The sequence below is a fragment of the Dreissena polymorpha genome, chromosome 2, assembly GCF_020536995.1.
Source record: "Dreissena polymorpha isolate Duluth1 chromosome 2, UMN_Dpol_1.0, whole genome shotgun sequence".
NCBI classification, from domain to species: domain Eukaryota; kingdom Metazoa; phylum Mollusca; class Bivalvia; order Myida; family Dreissenidae; genus Dreissena; species Dreissena polymorpha.
In genome coordinates, this window is record NC_068356.1 from 149,605,476 (window position 1) to 149,629,045 (window position 23,570).

Genomic DNA, 23,570 nt, shown 5'->3' on the forward strand with positions numbered 1-23,570 from the left:
ATTGCAGATAGCAACTTGATATTTGGCATGCATGTGTATCTCATGGAGCTGCACATTTTGAGTGGTGAAAAGTCAAGGTCATCCTTCAAGGTCAGAGGTCAAATATATGTAGCCCAAATGGCTTATTTTATAAATAATTTTGCAATATTAAAGATAGCAACTTGATATTTGGCATGCATGTGTACCTCATGAAGCTGCACATTTTGAGTGGTGACAGGTCAAGGTCATCCTTCAAGGTCAGAGGTCAAATATATGTGGCCCCAATCGCTTATTTTATGAATACTCTTGCAATATTGAAGATAGCAACTTGATATTTGTCATGCATGTGTATCTCAAGGAGCTGCACATTTCATTTTTGTAAGAATTTCCTTCTACAATGGAGGTGGTATAATTTGTGTTTCTTCTGTTTTTCAAGACCTTCAATGACTTTTATGGCTTCATTTTCAAGTTTGTGTGTTACTTTTTTTATTAGCTTACCTGAGCACAACTTTCTCATGGTGAGCTTTTGTGATCGCCTATTGTGCGTCGTCTGTCATGCAGCGTCAACATTAACCTTGTTAACACTTTAGAGGTCACATTTATTGTCCAATCTTCATGAAACTTGGTCAAAACATGTGTCCCATTAATATCTTGGAGGAGTTTGAAAATGCTTCTTGTCGTTGAAAAACCTGCGTGCCAGGGGACGTGGCAGTTTTCCTAATATGGCTATTATAAAACCTTGTTAAGACTCTAGAAGTTACATTTTTTGTCCAATCATCATGAAACTTGGTCAGAACATGTGTCCCAATGAAATCTTTGACAAGCTCAAAAATGGTTCCGGTTGGAAGAAAAACATTGCCGCCAGGGGGCAGGGCAGTTTTCCTATTATGGCTATAGTAAATCTTGTTCACACTGTAAAAGTCAAATTTATTGTCCAATCTTCATGAAACTTAGTCAGAAAATTTGTTCTAATGATATCTTGGACGAAATCAATTATGGTTTCAATTGGTTGAAAAACATTGCTGCCAGGTGGCGTGCCAGTTTTTCCTTAAATGGCTACAGTAAAACCTTGTTAACACTCTAGAAGTCACATTTTTTGTCCGTCAAAACATGTTTCTCAAGAAAATCTTCAATGCGTTCGAAAATGGTTCCAGTTGAATGAAAAACATAACCGCCAGTGGTCGTGGCAGTTTTCCTTATATCGCTTTAGTGTATAGTAAAACCTTTTTAACACTCTAGAAGTCACATTTATTGTCCAATCTTCATGAAACTTAGTCCATTTCTACAACCCATATCTCAGATGAGTTTGAAAATGGTTCTGGTCTGTTGAAAAACATGGCTGCCAGGTGGCGGGCCAGTTTTCCTTACATGGCTATAGTAAAACCTTGTTATAACGCTAAAAGTCACATTTGTGGTCCAATGCTTATGAAACTTGGTCAGAATATTTGTACTTATGATATCTGGGCTCAGATTGAAAATGGTTTATGTCCGTTTAAAACATGGCCGCAAGGGGGCGTGGCATTTTTCCTAATATGGCTATTTAGTAATGTTAACACTAGAAGTCGCAATAATTATCCAATCTTCATGAAACTTGATCAGAACATTTATTCTAACGATAGCTCTGCTGAGTTTGAAAATGGTTAAAATACGTTGAAAAATATCGCCGCCCGGAAGGGGGGGGGGACAGTTGTCCTTATATGGCTTTATTGAAAACTTGTTGACGCTATATTAGCCACATTTATTGGCCAATCTACATGAAACTTGGTCAAAACATTATTTTGTCCCAATGAAATCTTAGCGAAGATTGAAAATGGGTCATATGAGATTAAAAACTAGGTCACTAGGTCAAATATAAAAAAAACATGTTGAAAGTCACTTTTTTGGTCTTATCTTCATGAATCAGCTTGCATTTGTCCAGAATAGTCTAGTACCTTTTGCTCTCAGGTGAGCGCCTTAGGGCCTAACAGCCCTCTTGTTTTAAATGACTTGCATCTTATTGTTGTGTTAAGTATCTTGCTTTAATTATTTCCCATAAGGTGTGTGGATTTGCATCTTTGTTATCTTAAACTGTATAGGTTATTACCTGTTATATTTGTGTTTGATATTGTGTATCTTTTCAAAAGCTATTATTTACTTTAAAAAAAAAGAACATTTTGAATAACATAATTGAAAACTACAATTACATAAACATATGGCATACAGTTAATCATAATGAAAAAAAATACACCTGGCACTCAAACACAAAACCAGCAATATTTTGGAGATAAGATTTGTTTAAATATGCGAGTCTATTGCAACATTATCGAAACATGCAACATAAAACCAGGATTTATGAATGATCACTCGATAGTTGAACTTTAACTGCATGAAATACAACCTGAAATAGCCCAAGGTACTTTAAAGATTTCCATTTCTTATATCTCTAATAATGGGTTAAGAACAATATTGAAATCCTCTCAGACTATGTTCGGACCGTAAACGTTCATTAATGTTAATTGTGTTTCGTGTATTTTTATATCTATACTTGCTTGTCTGCCAATCATTATTACGTTCAAGTAATCCACTGTTATTCCTGTATGACTTTTACTCAGACAAGCGATGCCTTGTTTATTTGTATGTTGTCCGCTAAGATAAATATCTCCGTCCCAACCACTTTTTAATGTTTTTGCTAAGGTATGTTTTAGGTGACTTTCCTGTATAAAAAAGACTTATAATACCTTTTTTGTTTAACCATTTGAAACTTTTAGTGCATTTATCTTTGTTATTTAGCCCTTGTACATTTACAGTACATATGTTAATACTCACACAAAAGAACGAACATTGCATGATACCATTCTTGTTCCAAACATTTTAAAATCATTTTGTAGAGCTAGATTATAAGTTAGTTCATTATGTCAAGTTATATTAAGCTTTGATATTAAAAACAATTACCTTCCATGTTCTACAGGTTGTTGAAACATTGTATTCATTAAATTGATCTCAGCACTAAGTACTTGTTCATTTATTACGATGGTATTGTTAACTTTGCCCTGCCTTCAGATTGATCTCAAAACCATTTTCAAACATTTCATTATCATTAGCACTTACCTTTCAAAATGCCATGATTGTCATTATATTGACTGAAAATAGTCTACCAGTCACACATAACTTAATTAATATCTACCTTTTTAGCTCGACTTATAGAACAAAACCACCGCTATTGTCATAGCCAGGTAGACGGCGTCCGCGTTTGTTTAGTTGTCTGTAAATGTCAATTTCCGCAAAGACTATCAAAGATATCCTCTTCAAACTTACAATACTTTCTCAATTTCGCCTGTTTAGTCCTTCCTGACAAGGCTGGACCATGCTCTAACTTTGTGGTTCATGATTGGATATACTTTATTTTTGTCCAAAACTCCCCTTTGGACCAGACCTTCCCACTGACCTATTTTATGATGACCTTGACCATTGAATGACCTTACCTTAAAGGTCGAAGTGTTTAAAACTAGATAAACATATTAAGCACGAGTATCATATAAAACCTTCAACTTCATAACATCAGCATACATGTACACTGTATCTGGCAGCAAAATAGCGTGGATCCGTTTACATTTACTACAGTTTAGTCACTACACTTCTTACCAAGCACCCTAAATCTAGCCCCAGGCCTTCAGCGCCTACGGCGCTTTGATTTAATGATATAGATATACTGTAAAATTACTAGCACTATATTTCAAATCTTTATAGTTGAAATGCTTACAGCGCAGAAATATCGTAACTAAAAAAGATATGGTTTTTTTCCTTCAAGATTATCGTAACTTAAGTAACGATAGTCTTGCATACAAAAAATGTATTACATTATGATAATTATTACATGCAAAACTATCGTAACTTGTGTTTTTACTGGAAAATGTTAAAACTTCGTACATGGATTTTTTTTATTTTTTTTCAGCATTGTTATAGTCATGGTTTTTCAAATTAGTAAACAAACTGCATTTCATTTCCTTTTGTTGATTTTTTTTCTGTTTTCTGTTCAGAACGATCATTGCACTTTAGACTCTGCATCCATCATTACTGTTTGAAATCTGTTTTTTCCTAGATGTCTTACTCAGGTTTTCTCCTTAATTGAGCTTTACTAAGAAACATTAAAATGTTGGAGAGTTTTCCGGCCAGTAGGCCCAGTTGAATAACTGAAATTTTCCCATTTTAACAAATACCTTAACTACCGGTAAGCAAAATAAAAAAACGTTCTGTATTGTCTTCAAAAAGAGTTGAATTATAATCTGAAAACTGTTAGACAATCTTTGTACTTAAAGATATAGGAATTGGGGAAATCCTTACTTTTTCTGTAGATTTGTTTATACAAAATGTAGGAACATTTTTAGTTTTGCAACTGTTATGAATAAATGTGTCGGTATGGGTTTGGAGCTTTGTTTAAATTAGGGTTATATTGTAGAAATGTCAACATCGAAGCATAATTTACTTTTTTGCCAGTTTACAAAACAAATGTTTTTAGGTCTGTAAATATAGGATCTGGCACAAGTTGTCATATCATGCCATATTTTATAAAGCGAGTTCAGGAATTTTGTTAATAAGCGAGATCTTTTTTATCACATGCTTTTAAATGAGCAAATTAATTAAATATTTACGCAAACAAAATGATAAATCCAAAATGTTGTTTACATTTCGTGAAGTCATTTGACGTTGCAATGTCATTTAAGCAAAATAACAAAATGCGATTGGTCAATGAACGAAAACTAAGCCAATAAAAACGCTTAAAAATGTTGTATTACACATGTGTAATAAAAAAATGTGTAATGGTTATATAACATAGGAAACAGGGTATTGAATGTGATAAAGAAACGTACTAAATAAAAAAAATCATTTGCAAAATTCATTCAAAATCCGCATTAAAAACAAGGCAAACGCGACATAAAGACCCTATAGCGATGTATTATGGCCAACACTGTCATATGTCCCACAAGATTGGTAACTAGGTTCATACTCATTGAAATGTATGTAGGTGAAAGGATGCAGAAAATTGTAAGGAAAAAACATCAGCGATATACAATTATTACCGGTACTATTTTATTTTAAAGGTGATTTTTTTCAACCATAAAAATGAAGTGATATAAAGGCTATACATGGCAAGTGCCAAATTTCATATAAACACAGAAGAAAATCGTCAATGGGTTATTCTGCAATAATCATGGGCGGAGCTTATACACTGAAAGCACGCGCTGTAACTAAACAAAACATGCCGATACATTTTCCACCAGCTTAATAATCCAGTTTGGCTGTTATTGAGGCCGAAGATATGATCGACAGAACAGCCGAAAGATATCTTTATGGGCGAAACTTCACATAAAATAGTACACAAGAAAAATAAGATAATTGTATAAATTTTTAGTAAGAACCGTGTTAGAATTGAAATAATTCGTGTACGTTATAGTTTGTTGTCGAATATCCCACGGCCTGAAGTGAAGATGCGTGGTTTTTAATCACTCGTTCTTCGCACTCGTGATTTAATCCCTACGCATCTAAACTTCCGGCCGTGGGTTATTCGACAACAAACTATAACGTACACGAATTATTTCTTACACATAAGCTGTCATTGTTAGCTCAAGGATATAGTCTTAAAGTTATAAGATGACTGGGTATGATTTAATAATATTATGTAAATTCGGCTTCATTAATCTTTAATAACAACACAGCAAATTTAACTATATTACTTTTAAATGAAAACTAAATAACATTTTAAAATTATAACTTAAAATATATCTAAATGATATATCAACTTTCATAAAATTATCAATTAATCATATTTGATATTGGGTGCATAACAGTGAATATACCTGTAAAGTTTGTTTGAAACAAAATGCATGTTACTTTGTACCGGACATTTTAGGTGTATCAGGTGAAATATATGGCCTAAAAGAAATAATTAAGGATATAGACCTAGAAAACTTGGACAAAAGCGATTTTTTCTACAATTGAATAAATATTGATATTTTCCCAGCATGAAACTTTCAATTTTCTGATAATACCAAAGATCATAGAGTTGTTGATACCAATTACTCTTAAATTGACAAATATAATGATAATGCTTATGCTGTTGATAATGAAAATCATGATGATTAGGAGAATGAACAAGGTGATTGCTTCGATCACAATCATTTAAAAGATCCAGAGAATGTATTGATATCGTCAATGATTATTGACGATGATATTACTTTGATAAATCTGAAATTCAAATGCAAAAGTTGACTTAACATTAGAGCAGTTGAGGTAAGGAGACAAAGTGATAGTGAAGTGGACATTGGTAGTCCAATGAAAAGCGAAGTTGGAGTCGTTACTCTATGAACAGTGAACATGAGATCAGTAACTAAAGGCATAGTTAATATGAGGTAGACAGGCAATGGAATATTGAAGTGGATGTTGGTAGTTTGATTAATGAAGGAATAAAAGTTGGTAATAGGCAATACTGAGGTCAATGTAGATAGGGAAAATAATAGAAAATTGAGGTTGGTAGTCTTGGGAATAGTAAGGCAAGAAGTCTAGGGAATAGTGAAGTTGAGGTCATTAGAATAATGAATATTGAGGCAGCAATTCAAAAGAATAGTGAAGTTGAGGTTGATAGTCAATGGGGTGGTGAGGCAAAATGTCTACAGAATAGTGAAGTTGAGGTCAAACGTTTAGCGAAAGTGAGACAACTAGTTTATAGAATAGTAAAGTTGAAGTCAGTTGTCTGGGGAATAGTGCAGTAAAGGAAGGTTGTGAAGGGAATAGTGAGGCAGCTTGTCAAGGGAATAGTAAAGTTGAGGTCAGTATTCTAGGAAATAGTCAAGTTTAGGCCAGTTGTCTAGAGAATAGTGAAGTTGAGGTCAGTTGTCTAAGGAATAGTGCAGTTAAGGTCTGTTGTGCAGGGAATGGTGAGGCAGCTTGTCAAGGGAATAGTGAAGATGAGGTCAGTTGTCTAGGGAATAGTTAAGTTAAGGTCAGTTTTCTAGGGAATAGTGAAGTTGTGGTCAGTTGTCAAGGGAATATTGAAGTTGGGGTTAGTTGTTTAGGGAATAGTGAAGATGAGGTCTATTGTCTATGGAATAGTGAAGTTAAGGTTATTTGTCTAGGGAATAGTGAGGCAGCTTGTCAATGGAATAGTGATATTGAAGTCTGTTGTCTAGGGAATAGTGAAGATGAGATCAGTTGTCTAAGGAATAGTGAAGTTGAGATCAGTTGTATAGGGAATAGTGAAGTTGAGGTAGGCTGTATAGGGGATAGTGAAGTTGAGGTAGGCTGTTTAGGGAATAGTGAAGATGAAGTTTGTAGTGTAGGGAATAGTGAGTCACAGCCTTTCAAGGGAATAGTGATGTTGAAGTAAGTTTTCAAATACATAGTCAAAGTGAGATCAATAGTCTTATGAATTGTGAGACAAGTTGACAAAATTGATTGATAGTCTTGGGAATGGTGTTGCATGTTTTCTAGGGAATAGTAAAGTTGAATAGACGTCCTATGATAACTTCTATGACTGTAAGGCGTGTTTATAGAATACATTTGTATTTCAATGGTACAGTCGAGCGGGAAAAGGAAGATTGATTTTCATTTTTAAACCATAAAAATGGACATCAGTTATCGTAATCAATTTAAGATGTGTTATGAAGGTGATGAATCAACTGTAAATCTCTGTGTCTTTACACAATACAGAGACATACCAAGACCCAGCACAATGCTCATAATGAGGGATGAGTTGCATTCTAATTAGCACTTAAAAATTAAAGAGACATTATAGGTCTTTGAGCAGACTACCTTCTTGAAAGAGCGCACCATTGATTTTTTCTTCTTCTGCCTCATGAGTAGGGTAACAGTCTCTTCATATACAGGTGTAAGCTCGCCATTTTGTAATTTTGATATTTGTAATTGATTAACTTACCGTCTCTGGTAATTTCATGAAACGCTGTCACTATGGATTACACTTATTCCAATCCTTAAAAATTATATTCAATTAATATCGAAACTTGTAAAAAAGTCATAAGAATAAGAAATGTAAGATTGTTTTTATATACTGGAAATAGTGCAGTACTGTTGATGTTAGTTAACTATCGCTAGTGTAGAATGGGAATAAATTTTTACTTAAAAGGATTTCAAAAGGATATTTGTCCCATAACATTCTAAAATAAGCCAAATTTCAGGAATCATCAAAGCATTATCATTTTAACCATCAAATAATTATGATAATAGCCTTGACAATATTGTATATTAATACTGATTCAAAATTTTAGTTTAAATAACTATATATTTAAAAATACATCCCATTTATGTATTAGATTTATGTGAATATATACATATTATAATCTTTCAGAAATAAGTATGCAAAATAAATAAATACTTGTACAAGTATTTTAGTACAACATCAACTAAAAGCGAGCTGAATATTTAATTACTGATACATTTCCAAAATATTTCCATTATTATTTATTTGTATCAATTGTTAAGTGAAAAACACTATTTAAAATAATCAATATTGTTTGAATAAATGTTTCATACTGTTAAAGATTTATTGAATAAAAGTGGCAAAATATTAAATATTAACAGTTTCTGTTTAGATTTTCCTGAACTTACTGTAAGTTTGGCCATTAAAAATGATTATAACAGTTGCCAAAATTAAAGCAGACAAATCTTTTTTAATTATAGCAGCTGAAAACTTCAACAACATAAAAATCACACACGATAGTTTTGGTATTAAAAAATTGTTCCCATTTTGATTTTTTTTGTGCATGCAAAAGTGTCGTTACTCCATTTACGATACTTTGTCGTGGAAAACCAACCAACAAATTTAGCATTTTTCCAGCAAAAGTATCTTATCTCAAAAATAGTTCAAAATATAATAATTATTAAAGTTAAGGTTGATTTAACTATTGTTAACTTCTGTCTTGAACAAAAGTAGTAAGAAACATTAAACGTTTTTTGCTTCTCCTGTATTTTTTTTTAAAAAGTGAGTTGCGATAGTCTTCGTGGAGCCCACGATTTGAAGCTGCAATAAATTAATCAAAATTTTCACACTGAAACTAGATTTATGTATTATGAATACAGTAATTTAAATGAAAAAACAGAATCTGTTAATTATTATTGAATGCTCATAAAGAAATTCCTTTCCTTTAGAACTAGTGCAAATATCAGTTCTGTGTCTGTAATTATGAGCTGAATATGAAAGCGTTGTGTTATAGATATATTGTATATCTATAACACTTTGGACTTAATTCATGTTCTTTGGAGAGTTAAATAGACTAACAGTGTCTTGTTTGTTTGTTTGTTCTTGTTATTTTTGTTGTTGTTGTTTTGTTTTGTTTTTTTTTTTGGGGGGGGGGGGGGTGAGAGGGCTGGCTCTTTTATTAAAAGCTGGATGGTTTTTTTCCAAAGCAGGTGAAGGCAGTTTTGCGGAAAATATCAAAAGCTTCAAAACATACTCAAGTGGTATTGAAGTTCTTAACTGAATTTAATAAATATATTTATCACATGCTATACCTTGTTTCCCATGTAATATAACCATTACATCTATTTTTATCTCACACATGCGTCATATAACCTTCGATCAATTCTATTGGCTTTCCGGATTACAAATTTACATATGTCATGTATTCCTCCACATTGTTTGTCAATAATATGGCGTCGAAAATCTTAGCGATACCGTTAGGCGCATCTGTCAAAATCGACGGAAGGGGTTAAGGCATTGTAATCGCACAAAAAACGTAGAACAAGATGTACTGTCCACAGTTTCGATCGATGGCAGCGATTACGAGGTTGATCTACCCGTATCCAGGCTGAGTTTGATTAGTGAGGAAACGAATTCTGACAGCTCGAACAGGTTTGCAACAATCGCCGATGATGATGTAAATGATTTTGTAGTCAAGCAAAAGAACAAAAATACCCAATCTAAAACGTTTTCTAACATGAAATTACTTTCTGCCTTTCTACAAACACAACATATCACGAACGATATATCCGAAATGCCACCAAATGAGTTATGCGAAGTATTATGCAAATTTTTGCTTAGTGTGAAAACATCAGACGGTTCCAACAACGAACCAACAACACTCCGCGCATTCCTTGGCAGTTTTGAACGATATTTGCGGGATCAGAACTACAAATATTCTCTGATTCATGGTTCGGAAAATGTGAAATTAAAGGATGTGTTGCAGGCCAAACAAAAACAGCTGAAACGTGAGGGTCTATGAAATAATCCCCAGCGAGCAGATTAAATCACTTATAATGAAATCGACCTGCTATGGAACACTTACCAACTAGGAAAATCCACCCCGGAGAGCATTATAAATTCCTTGTGGTTCTTAACACTATATATTTTGGCTTACGGGGCAGCGATGAGCAAAATCGACCTGCTATGGACCACTTACCAACTAGGAAAATCCACCCCGGAGAGCATTATAAATTCCTTGTGGTTCTTAACACTTTATATTTTGGCTTTCGGGGCAGCGATGAGCACAGAAGTATGTGTTGGTGCGACCTGGGGCAAATGATATTGTGGGCGAAAAATGTCCTGTTACAATTTACAAGGAGTTTGTGAGTAGAAGACCAGCTGATTATTGTAAACCATCTGACCCATTTTATATTGCAACCCACAAGATGCAGTCAAACATGAAACCTTGTAATCAATGGTTTAAAAGTCAACCTATCGGACAAAATAAAACTACCTCTATATTGAAGAGAATGGCGAAAGCAGCGGGTCTCCCTGAAGAAAAACGTCTGACGAACCATAGTGCTAGAAAGCATCATGTCCAGAAACTTTCTGAGAACAACGTTCCGCAAAACCACATCATGCAGATCACTGGCCATCGAAACTTGCAGTCCATCAATAACTACAGCCACATCAGCCACATCAGTGAACAGCAACACAAAAGCATCTCCAATATCTTGGCGAACACCAGCAATCTCCAGCAAATGCCGTTTTCTCAGTTGAACCAGATGTCAGTCGCAAAAAGTGCACATGCTTCTCAGTACACGTTTCATGGTGGTTTGAATAACAAAATCGCTGGAAGCATTTTGGAGGAACTTTTAACATCAACATCAATTCAGCTCCGAGCAACGAATGTCCATCGCCATTTCCAAGTTGTGAGAGGCAGGAAACACCACAAAAACGCCGCAGAATTATTGTAGAAAGCGATAGCGACTGATATTTTATTTTGTGTAATATTCAAAACTTCGATTGACTATAGTAACCTACATTCGCGAAATCGCAGTACTCTTTAATATGACGTCATAGGAATGGCGTTGTTTAATGCTTGTATTTCTTCTTCACTTCTTTATATTGTAGATGTTATTGAATGATTTATCCGTTTATTGCTTGTTATTTTAAATCAACTTCGATGCATGTCTATTTCCTTCATTGATATACAAAAATTATTCACTTGATGATTAAAACATGCGATATGGTTGGCATTTTTGATATTTGTTTCGGAACTATTTCAAGCGGGCAACATTGACATTCCAGTGGTAGGCAATGCGATTGTCAAAATATCTGGGTCAAAATATTTGTTAAGAAGTATTGAACTCGTAAATTGCTCTCTGGTTAAGAATGTGATATAATAGATCGTCCAGGAAATTCGTTAGTAAGCTCGCCAAAGGCTCGCTTACTAACAAAATTCCTGAACTCGTTTAATAAAAGATGGTATGATATGACAGCTCATGTCAGATCCTATATTTATAATAAAATATGTTTACATTTCGATATCGCCCATCTCACGTTTGTGCCATTACAGTAAAATGGTGACGGGTGACAGACATAATAAATAAACAATGTGAACATGAATCTGATTATTCCCGGGGGGGGGGGGGGGGGGTAACTTCCCAAATTTTAGAGTTGGGGAGTCCCACTGAAACTTCCGAAAAATAACTAATTTTTATAACGGAACTCTGATAAAGTAGACCCATTTTGATAAAAGATTTTTGAAAAGCAGACCCATTTGCATACGATATCATTGAGAAAGTGGACCCATTTCAATACAAGAATTTTGATAAAGTCGACCCATTTCATACTAGAATTTTAATCTATATCATATCAATAACATGATAGTTATTGAATTTGCTATTATATATATTATTTGTAAATGTCATATAAGTATCATACAACTTTGCAATTCAAAAATATGTCTATATTGTAGTCATACAACACAATAATTGGCTAATGTTCAAAGGTCAACTTTGTCCTCATAAGTATATTGTGATTTTCAAAACACATTTAATATATCACGTAGCTTTGTACTTTTATGTGGTTATTAATTTAGGGATGCAAGAGGTTACAAAAATCATTAACCGGTTAACCTTTTCCCGTAACCGGTTATTAACCGGTTAACCGAAACGCCTTAAGTAGTGAAATGGATTTAGAGTACGTACAAAATTTCATACCGCTCGAACAGCTCTGTAGAAACAAAAGTTATTTCAAATTTGAAATCGCTTGCGTTGATAACATGCCAGTTTCGTAATAAAATGTAGTGTACAATTTATTTTAATAATTTTGTAAATGTATTCTATAAATTTTATTTAGTTTTCCTGCGTACATGCACAGGGGTAAAACATTTAAAAACTACACAATGATCATTTTCACGTGTTATTAACTTATTTTTGGTTGGGCCGCTTATTTTACGTTCGCGTCGTATCGCTCACAAACATGATGTGTTCATTCTGTTTTAATTTTTGAAACTCAAATCTCAAATTGGCTTAATATAGAAACGTTTTTTTCCCTTTCTATTTGACGTAAAGGGGGTCATGTGTGTCCAACGAATTCGCATCTCTTCTTATTCGATACTTACATATTTTGTTGTTTGCATTTTAGCGTTTGTAGCCGAAGTAGTATCGTTTGATTTTCATTATACAATTAAAAAATGTGGGTAAAATAAAGAACACGAATGCAAATTAAATTAATTTTGCACGATATGTAAGTTGAATGTTTAATATAATCAGTACATTTATTTAATATCGAAGTAACTAAGTATAATGATCTCAAATACTGATAGTTACGTATGTTTGTTAACGTACCATAGCGAGAAAATTTTAAGCAATTACACAAATACTAAATTCAACGGTTTTATTTTGTATCTATTTTTAATTGATGTTTAATTATTTAATAAGTTAATAGTTTGCTTTCTTTCATAACACTTTCATCGGACGGTAATGGTGGAATCATTAGACGTAATATTATCATAATTATATTAATTTTTGATAAACAAAAGAACGTTAACTTTTCAAGATTTCAACTACGGATGCAATTCTTGATAAAAAAAAATTCTTATAAACACGGTATTTTTGCGAGCAATCAGTGTTGGGTATTGGTAAACAAAACATCAAAATAAGCCGTCTAATGTCTCAACTGTTTTTATCGCGAGTTCAATAAACGTGTCAATTACGTCTTCGCTAATAGCTCCCACTCACCGCAGTTCGCTAGTTAACTTTCAGCGAGTCAAAAAAAACAATAGTGTCAGTAATCAAAACGTACCGCCTATTTTTTTTATCACAAAGGTATTGATTAATTGTTTTATTACTTTGATTGTTGACACGTTATTTATTACCGTCGATCATGCGGCATGTTGTTCTAACTAGTCGCCAGCGCAATTTGGCAGTATGTCACGCGAAAACAGTAAAATCGTACGTATTATTCCATGAACAAAAATAATCAAATATTTTTTTCCAGGTTAACCTTTGTCCGAAATTGTAACCAGTTAACTGGTCGTTTCGGTAGGTTAACCGGTTAACCGGTTAACCTCTTGCATCCCTTGTTATTATTGATACACCGATTCGTAAAATATTGCCTTCCTCTTGCGGACAGACTTTCGTGTACCATCACTGGACGCAAAAGGTTCCATTGTCACACTTCTACGTCCATAGTCATTATCACTAGAACTTCTTGGTTAGGGGTTCTTTGAACACCAGATAAAAACAGTCAAGTTCTGCAGCTTTCTCGCTACTGAAATTTACTTTTTGATACCCATTTATATACAAGAATGGCATTTATCATACCCATTTTGATACTGATACTTTCAAATCTATATGCATTTATATACATGCAAATTACTAATTTCAATACCCATATCTATACTTAGATGCTCAAAACCATACCCATATCTATAATTTTAGTCGAACAAAACACCCCATATTTTCGGCACACCCCTATATACCCGTATATAGGAAGTTAACCCCCCCCCCTGGGATTATTCACAGAACCACAAACATATTAATCCAACCATGTTTTTCATTTTCGTTTTTCAAACGAAAGTGAAGTAACATGTTTTTCTCAGCCACGCGGCTAACATTCCAGTTAAAAAGAATGTTGTTTCCTAGACACACGTTTACTGTGTAAATTTATAATAAAGATATCGATGAAGACAGCTCTGCTGTTACCTAATCTTTTAAAAGAACATCATATTTCAGCTACTTGTTACATTGATTTTGATGTCCATCATACAACTAACCAAATATGATTATCATATTTTGTTTTTTACTAACTTTGAAACTTGAAATATGATCTCTCTTTCAGGGGCAGACGAATGACTGTTGAAATCTCTAGGCTTGCTGAACTGGCTGTGGTTGGTTGAACTGGCAGTGGTTGGTTGAACTGGCAGTGGTTGGTTTGACTGGCAGTAGTTGGATGAACTGGCAGTGGTTGGTTTAACTCTCAGTAGTTGATTGAACTGGCAGTGGTTGCTTGAACTGGCAGTGGTTTGATGAAATGGCAGTTGTAAGTTAAACTGGCAGTGGTTGGTTTCAATGGCAGTGGTTGGATGAACTGGCAGTGGTTGGTTAAACTTGAAGTAGTTTGTTGAACTGGCAGTGGTTGGTTTGACTGGCAGTGGTTGGTTGGACTGACAGTGGTTGGTTTCACTGGCAGTGGTTGGTTGAACTGGCAGTGGTTGGATGAACTGGCAGTGGTTGTTTTGACTTGCAGTGGTTGGATGAACTGGCAGTGGTTAGTTAAACTTGTAGTGGTTGGTTGGACTAGCAGTGGTTGGTTGAACTGGCAGTGGTTGGTTGAACTGGCAGTGGTTGGATTAATTGGCAGTGGTTGGTTAAACTGGCAGTGGTTGGTTTCACTGGCAGTGGTTTGATGAACTGGCAGTGATTGGTTTTACTGGCAGAGGTTGGTAGGACTGACAGTGGTTGGTTGGACTTGCAATGGTTGGTTAAACTGGCAGTGGTTGGTTGGACTTGCAGAGGTTGGTTGGACTTGCAGTTGTTGGTTGGACTGGCAGTGGATGGTTAAACTGACAGTGGTTGGTTGGACTGGCAGTGGTTGGTTGGGCTGGCAGTTGTTGATTGAACTGGCAGTGGTTAGTTAGACTGGCAGTGGTTGGTTGGACTGGCAGTGGTTGGATCAACTGGCTGTGGTGGATTGAACTCACAGAGGTTGGTTGGACTAGATGAGGTTGGTTTCACTGGCAGTGGCTGGTTGAGCTGGCAGTAGTTGGTTAGACTGGCAGTTGTTGGTTGAACTGGCAGTGGTTGATTGAACTGGCAGTGGTTGGTTTAACTGGCAGTGGTTTATTGAACTAGAAGTGTTTGGTTAAACTGGCAGTTTTGGATTTTACTGGCAGTGGTTAGTTGGACTGGCAGTGGTTGGTTGGAATGGCAGTGGATGGTTTTTATGGGCAGTGGTTGGTTGGACTTACAGTGTTTGGTTTTACTGGCAGTGGTTGGTTATACTGGCAGTGGTTGGTTTTACTAGCGGTTGTTGGTTTTACTGGCATTGGTCGGTTTGACTGGGCAAGGGGTTGGGGTCTGAATCTGTAATCGAATGTGATCATTGTTGTTGTATGACATTAATTGCATCAAGACATAATTGTAAGTTTTAATATGGATAAAGTATTGAATTATTTTAAAACTTTTAACCATAAACTTTTTATGTAAAAAATAGAAACATTAAAATAATGAAATTGAATTTTTAATAAAAGAAATAGAACAAGCAGGTCGTCTGGATACTTCGATATACGGGTGGCACATGAATAACAGAGAAAAACCTAAGCCAAGCAAGAGGTAAGTTAAACTGTATTTTTTAAACTTGTATCCTAAACATACGATTTGAGTCATGGGACATGATAGAGTTGATGAATAGTATATCCAAGGTGCCTGAACCACGTAACTATTTCGGCTATGTGTGGGACAATCGGATGTAAACAAAACGTCGCTTCAGGTAACGTTTTTGATAATTTCTTCATTATTTCAAAACCATTTTATTAAGTTTGCGCAAAATTAATTAAGTATTTTTTTCCAAAAAGTGCAACCGCGTGCTTGAAAACACACGAAGTGAAATGCTATGTGTGGTATATTTTTTGTTCAATCAACAAAAACGTTGATTACAATGTTGTCGAGGGTTTAAAAAATAGGGCGGACACTGTAATTCTTTATAGAGAAGCTACATTCATTGTATCTTTGCGCAAATACATTGATTCGGAGTGTGTGTATGAAAATGTTATGATGCTATGTGTGGGGCAATTTTTTTAAATGCTATGTGTGGTATACAAACTAAACTAGAGAATCGAAAGATTGACATAAACGTCAATAATATTGTAAGTCAGTCTGAATAACAAAAGTTGGTCAATAAACATTATTGGTAGTGTTTTTCGCGCCTTAAATATGATAATCACGACGTTCATGTTACTCAAAATTATCATGATTGTCGATAACTTATATTCATATTTTGTTTACTTTTAGAATGCCATTTGTTTGCGAACAGTGTGGCAGAGAGGTCAAAACACGGTCGGGGATCTCATAACACAAAGCCAACCACGCACGGACAGGGAAATAGTTCCGTTGGGCAAACTTTTTCTTGTTTGTTTCTATAAAATTGATTGTTACAAAATGTAGAATTTTCAGTGAATTGTTACTGCCAACTAATGCATTTGTTTAATACACAAAATCGTAAGGATTGTTTGTGCAAGATGTCATGGGAATATTATTGCAACAAAACTACAAAAAGTGTTAGTTGTGTGTTTTTAAGCAGGAATATGTAGGAATTTTTGACTGTAATGATAGTTATTAAATAAGCATAAAGAGATCATACAGCATTTTAAAACAAATAGACACTGGGATCAATAACATTTTTTTTCTGGAAAATCATGTATTCGTATCTAAATCCTATTGAGCTATCTGATATATCACGCATGCTATTATTTTTTTTAAGTTTAACAGTTTATTTCATTTGTATTTTGTTCTTTTCAGGGAGATTAAAGTATTTTTGGAAACACCTTCAAGAGACGTACTGATATCTTGATCAATTAAAAGTTGTCATATACAAACATGTATAGCAAATGTTCCAAAGTTTAAATGACTGTTTGTTTTATTACCAGTTGGTGCAAGTATTGCAGAGAAAGAAAACAATCAAAGTAAACATTACTTAAAAATTTGACATTTCAACATATTGAACAACATTATATGATTCAATGTTTATTACTTGGTGCAGTGGTAACAAGATCTTGCAGCGCCCTTTCATGACCGGAGCGAATGAGTATTTTCATTAAACATCTCAAACTATTTTCAGTTATTCAGATTTCATTTGAATTTGAGTAAATGAAGTATTGATGCAATTCAATATGTTTGTTGGTATAATAACCCTCACAAGTCAAGACGTTTTGGCGATGATCATTTGTTATGACTTAATTGGAGCATTCATATGTTTGAATAGCAAGATTTGCAAATTCATAAATTGACTGATTACAATTTCTTTTTGAATACCAATGTACTTCTTTATGTATTTGGTGCTTTAATTTCTATTGTTACATGTGCATGCTAGTTATAAAGTAATGTTATTATTAATGACGTGTTATTTTGATATACTGAAGATATTCATATGGAGATAATATTGGAATAGACCACAAACAAGCATTATTGCATTCGAAGATGTTCATATGGAGATGATATTGGAATAGACCACAAACAAGCATCATTGGATTTAAATTGTTATTTGTTATGAAACACCTGTTTTATGAACACACATAATCAGATTTTACATTCATTTAATCAATTTTAGTAATAACATAGATACAAAACCTATAAATATACACACATATCAATACACACATTTTGTTTTGCTTATGCAAAAATACATGTTAAATGGTATGTTTGCATAGTTAGTTGAAATAGCTTTCCATAAACATCACAGAATGGAGCTGGTCCCTGTCTCTGTCACTGTGGTTTTGATAATTAACTTGCCGCATATCACCTTCCGTGTGGTTTGATGGTGTTCATGTAGTTCTTACACAGCTTTGAACCTTAAAAGCGTTACAGATCTTTCGACTAATCCTTTTTAAGTCTGAAAAACAATAGAAGTAAAACCCATTTTAAAGCATGTGCTCTTATTTTCTTTGTCATTAATGAAAAAAAAGGACCACATTCAATAATCAGGCAGAAATATCAATCATTATTTTTATTTAAAAACAATAAGTGAAACAAAGAAATATTATATTTCAACATAACATGTATGCTTTTATATAAGAAATATGTTCAGTTAAACATAAATTGTTTAATCATTACACGATTTTTTCAGTATTCCATAATGTAACATTTGGTTAATTTGATATATTTTCAGGACAGACTAAAGTATATGTTCTAGATTCTTACAAAACTGTGTTCAGATTAAATGCAGAACTGACGGGCAAATTTTTGTATACCACACATAGCATTTAAAAAATGTGTACCACACATAGCAGTATAACATTTATATACACACACTCAGCATTAGATGTATTTGCGCAAACATACAATGTAAGTAGCTTATCTATGAAGAATTACAATGTCCGCCCTATTTTTTTTAACCCTTGACAATATTATAATCATTGTTTTTGTTGATTGAACAAAAAATATACCACACATAGCATTTCACTTCATGTGTTTTCAAGCACGCGGTTGCACTTTTTGGAAAAAAATACTTAATTAATTTTGCGCAAACTTAACAAAGTTGTGTCTTTTTACAATGACCGGGCACTCGTCTTTGTTTTTTTGAAAATGGTGTTGAAATAATGAAGAAATTATCAAAAACGTTACCTGAAGCGACGTTTTGTTAACATCCGATTGTCCCACATATAGCTGAAAAAGTCACGTGGTTCAGGCACCTTGATATCCTTTTGTATTGTGAAGAAAGAATTGCACGAAAGATTGGTATGTCTTTGCCAAAACAGCATGAACTGGATGATTAGAACACATTAAAAAATACATAGAAATATTGCAAGAAAATGTTTGCTTTTACTGCATACCGGTATATAGTTTTCAATAAAAAGGAAAATTTAGCATGTTTAATAGTTAGTATGCATGATGGTATAAACATACATGTAAATAGACATATTGGTCTTTAATTACAATAGTTAACACGTTCTTTATTTCTTTTCTTTTGTGGAAATATGTACTTATCATAAAGTTCATACTGATTTACAATCAAATCCCTATGTTGAAATCCACTGTTGTTCTGCAAATGTCTTTCTTCTTCATACAACATTGTATACCATTTATCAGCCAAACTATCGTCGCTGTCGTTCTCAAACTTCGTAGCTCCAAAATACAATGTTTACCGTCTTTTCCGAATATATGAAGTCTGGCGCGTGTTTTGGGCTATATCTCGTAGCTCTACACCAATCAGAGCCCTTGAAAAAGCCATGTGACGAATTGTTGTAGCTTGATTGTTGGCTTTTTTTGTCGGGTAAAAAGTCGAAGCGATTGTAGAAAAACATGAAATTGTGTAGTCGCGAATAAACATTAAAAAAGTGTGTTTCATGGAAGTCAAAGGATATTCTGTTAATCGTTAGTAGTTAAACAATGTTCATTCTTATCGTACATTATGGAAATTACTATTATGTTGCAATTTAAAGATAATACTTATGATAAATAAAAAAACATTTTTTTTTGGTAAACAGTGCTCATTATTTTAAAGCTATTACTGTTATTTGATGGAATTTCTAATTAATTATGCATTATGCATACTCTATTCAATCATTTACTTAGAAAGCTATGCTTTTCTTTAAAATGATTTAATAACAATAAAATCATGCATGTTTCAAAGCTACGCCCTTTCACCCTGACGAATTGCTTTTATTGCTACGTCATTTCACCTATAGGTACGTCATTTCGTTTGGACAAATTTGACAAAAACATTTATATATTTGCAGCTACGAGGTTTCCTATCAGGACGTATTGTCGTACCTCATAAAAATGACAAAACTGTGGTGACGAAATATGGTAGCTACCATTTCTGAATATCAGTATGACTTACGTGTCTACGGCTTATGCTGTATTTTGCAGCTTCATTTGTTTGGTACTTTTACAGAATTTCAATGTCTAAAATATCGTTATAAAAATGTGACGTTTTTTTTCTCTCTCCTGAAAAGTTGGCATTTTGTAGCTACGAGATTTGAGAACGACAGCGACGCTATGTAAGGTTTTTGCTAACCCAATGAACTGAGCATTATTGAAAAAAAAAAACTGAAAAACTCACCTGGCTAGTGGCTTTTATTGTTCTGTTATTGAAGTGTCATCGGTATATTAAAGTGTACAGATGATTGGCGTGTGCTTTTGAAATGATATTCATTCTATGCCTGAAAATAATCATTCTGGAAACCATCTGTTTGATTTACATTAATCCCAAGGACACTGTTTAACCATTGTTGAAGATTTTTTATTCGAATAAATCTAAATAAACACGTTGAAATGTAATGTGTACCTCGACATTCAGCTTTTAACCGAAAAAATACAATAGCGACCAAGATATATCGATCGCTGATTGGTAGATCGATATTAATGTTAGAGTTTGATTGACAGGTGGCGAGATGTTAATGGTGAACTCATTTTAATGATAAATACAATTGGTTGTTTTGAGCATTACAGGGATATTTAGTTATTAATACACATATATAAATATATATTAAAAGACATAAAAATATATTGTAAAACGCTTTGTATGCATGATGAATTGCAAATATGTGTTGTAAATTGTTCATATTTATACAGTTTAAATATGTTTATGTTGTACATTGGATTATACATTTTCTATATGAACATATTTATGCAAAAAATGCTATATGTAAGGCAAAGAATTATTTGTTTTATAATTTCACATGGTTAAAACCCATTATAAACACGGGAATTCAATTAATAAGAATTAGCTGTAAGATAGCTTAATGTACGAAAGCATATTACTCTCAACCTGTATGTACTACTATATTACATATTACTCTCAACATGTATGTACTACTATATTACATATTACTCTCAACCTGTATGTACTACTATATTACATATTACTCTCAACATGTATGTACTACTATATTACATATTACTCTCAACCTGTATGTACTACTATATTACATATTACTCTCAACATGTATGTACTATATTACATATTACTCTCAACCTGTATGTACTACTATATTACATATTACTCTCAACATGTATGTACTACTATATTACATATTACTCTCAACATGTATGTACTACTATATTACATATTACTCTCAACATGTATGTACTACTATATTACATATTACTCTCAACCTGTATTTACTACTATATTACATATTACTCTCAACATGTATGTACTACTATATTACATATTACTCTCAACATGTATGTATTACTATATTACATATTACTCTCAACATGTATGTACTACTATATTACATATTACTCTCAACCTGTATGTACTACTTTATTACATATTACTCTCAACATGTATGTACTACTATATTACATATTACTCTCAACATGTATGTACTACTATATTACATATTACTCTCAACCTGTATTTACTACTATATTACATATTACTCTCAACATGTATGTACTACTATATTACATATTACTCTCAACATGTATGTACTACTATATTACATATTACTCTCAACATGTATGTACTACTATATTACATATTACTCTCAACATGTATGTACTACTATATTACATATTACTCTCAACATGTATGTACTACTATATTACATATTACTCTCAACCTGTATGTACTACTATATTACATATTACTCTCAACCTGTATGTACTACTATATTACATATTACTCTCAACCTGTATGTACTACTATATTACATATTACTCTCAACCTGTATGTACTACTATATTACATATTACTCTCAACATGTATGTACTACTATATTACATATTACTCTCAACATGTATGTACTACTATATTACATATTACTCTCAACATGTATGTACTACTATATTACATATTACTCTCAACATGTATGTACTACTATATTACATATTACTCTCAACCTGTATGTACTACTATATTACATATTACTCTCAACATGTATGTACTACTATATTACATATTACTCTCAACATGTATGTACTACTATATTACATATTACTCTCAACATGTATGTACTTCTATATTACATATTACTCTCAACATGTATGTACTACTATATTACATATTACTCTCAACCTGTATGTACTACTATATTACATATTACTCTCAACATGTAGGTACTACTATATTACATATTACTCTCAACATGTATGTACTACTATATTACATATTACTCTCAACCTGTATGTACTACTATATTACATATTACTCTCAACCTGTATGTACTACTATATACATATTACTCTCAACATGTATGTACTACTATATTACATATTACTCTCAACATGTATGTACTACTATATTACATATTACTCTCAACATGTATGTACTACTTTATTACATATTACTCTCAACCTGTATGTACTACTATATTACATATTACTCTCAACATGTATGTACTACTATATTACATATTACTCTCAACATGTATGTACTACTATATTACATATTACTCTCAACCTGTATTTACTACTATATTACATATTACTCTCAACATGTATGTACTACTATATTACATATTACTCTCAACATGTATGTACTACTATATTACATATTACTCTCAACCTGTATGTACTACTATATTACATATTACTCTCAACATGTATGTACTACTATATTACATATTACTCTCAACCTGTATGTACTACTATATTACATATTACTCTCAACATGTATGTACTACTATATTACATATTACTCTCAGCATGTATGTACTACTATATTACATATTACTCTCAACCTGTATGTACTACTATATTACATATTACTCTCAACATGTATGTACTACTATATTACATATTACTCTCAACATGTATGTACTACTATATTACATATTACTCTCAACATGTATGTACTACTATATTACATATTACTCTCAACCTGTATGTACTACTATATTACAATTACTCTCAACTGTATGTGTAGTACTCTCACTGTATGTACTATATTAATACTCTCAACCTGTATGTACTACTATATTACATATTACTCTCAACATGTATGTACTACTATATTACATATTACTCTCAACATGTATGTACTACTATATTACATATTACTCTCAACCTGTATGTACTACTATATTACATATTACTCTCAACCTGTATGTACTACTATATTACATATTACTCTCAACATGTTTGTACTACTATATTACATATTACTCTCAACATGTATGTACTACTATATTACATATTACTCTCAACATGTATGTACTACTATATTACATATTACTCTCAAC

The 23,570-nt window shown here is 33.0% G+C and overlaps 1 protein-coding gene across 1 annotated transcript in view; it reads left to right on the forward strand.

Moving 5' to 3' along the window:
• Positions 1–23,570, forward strand: part of LOC127869415 (uncharacterized) — a 470,973-nt gene that overhangs the window by 15,045 nt on the left and 432,358 nt on the right. The window lies entirely within an intron of this gene.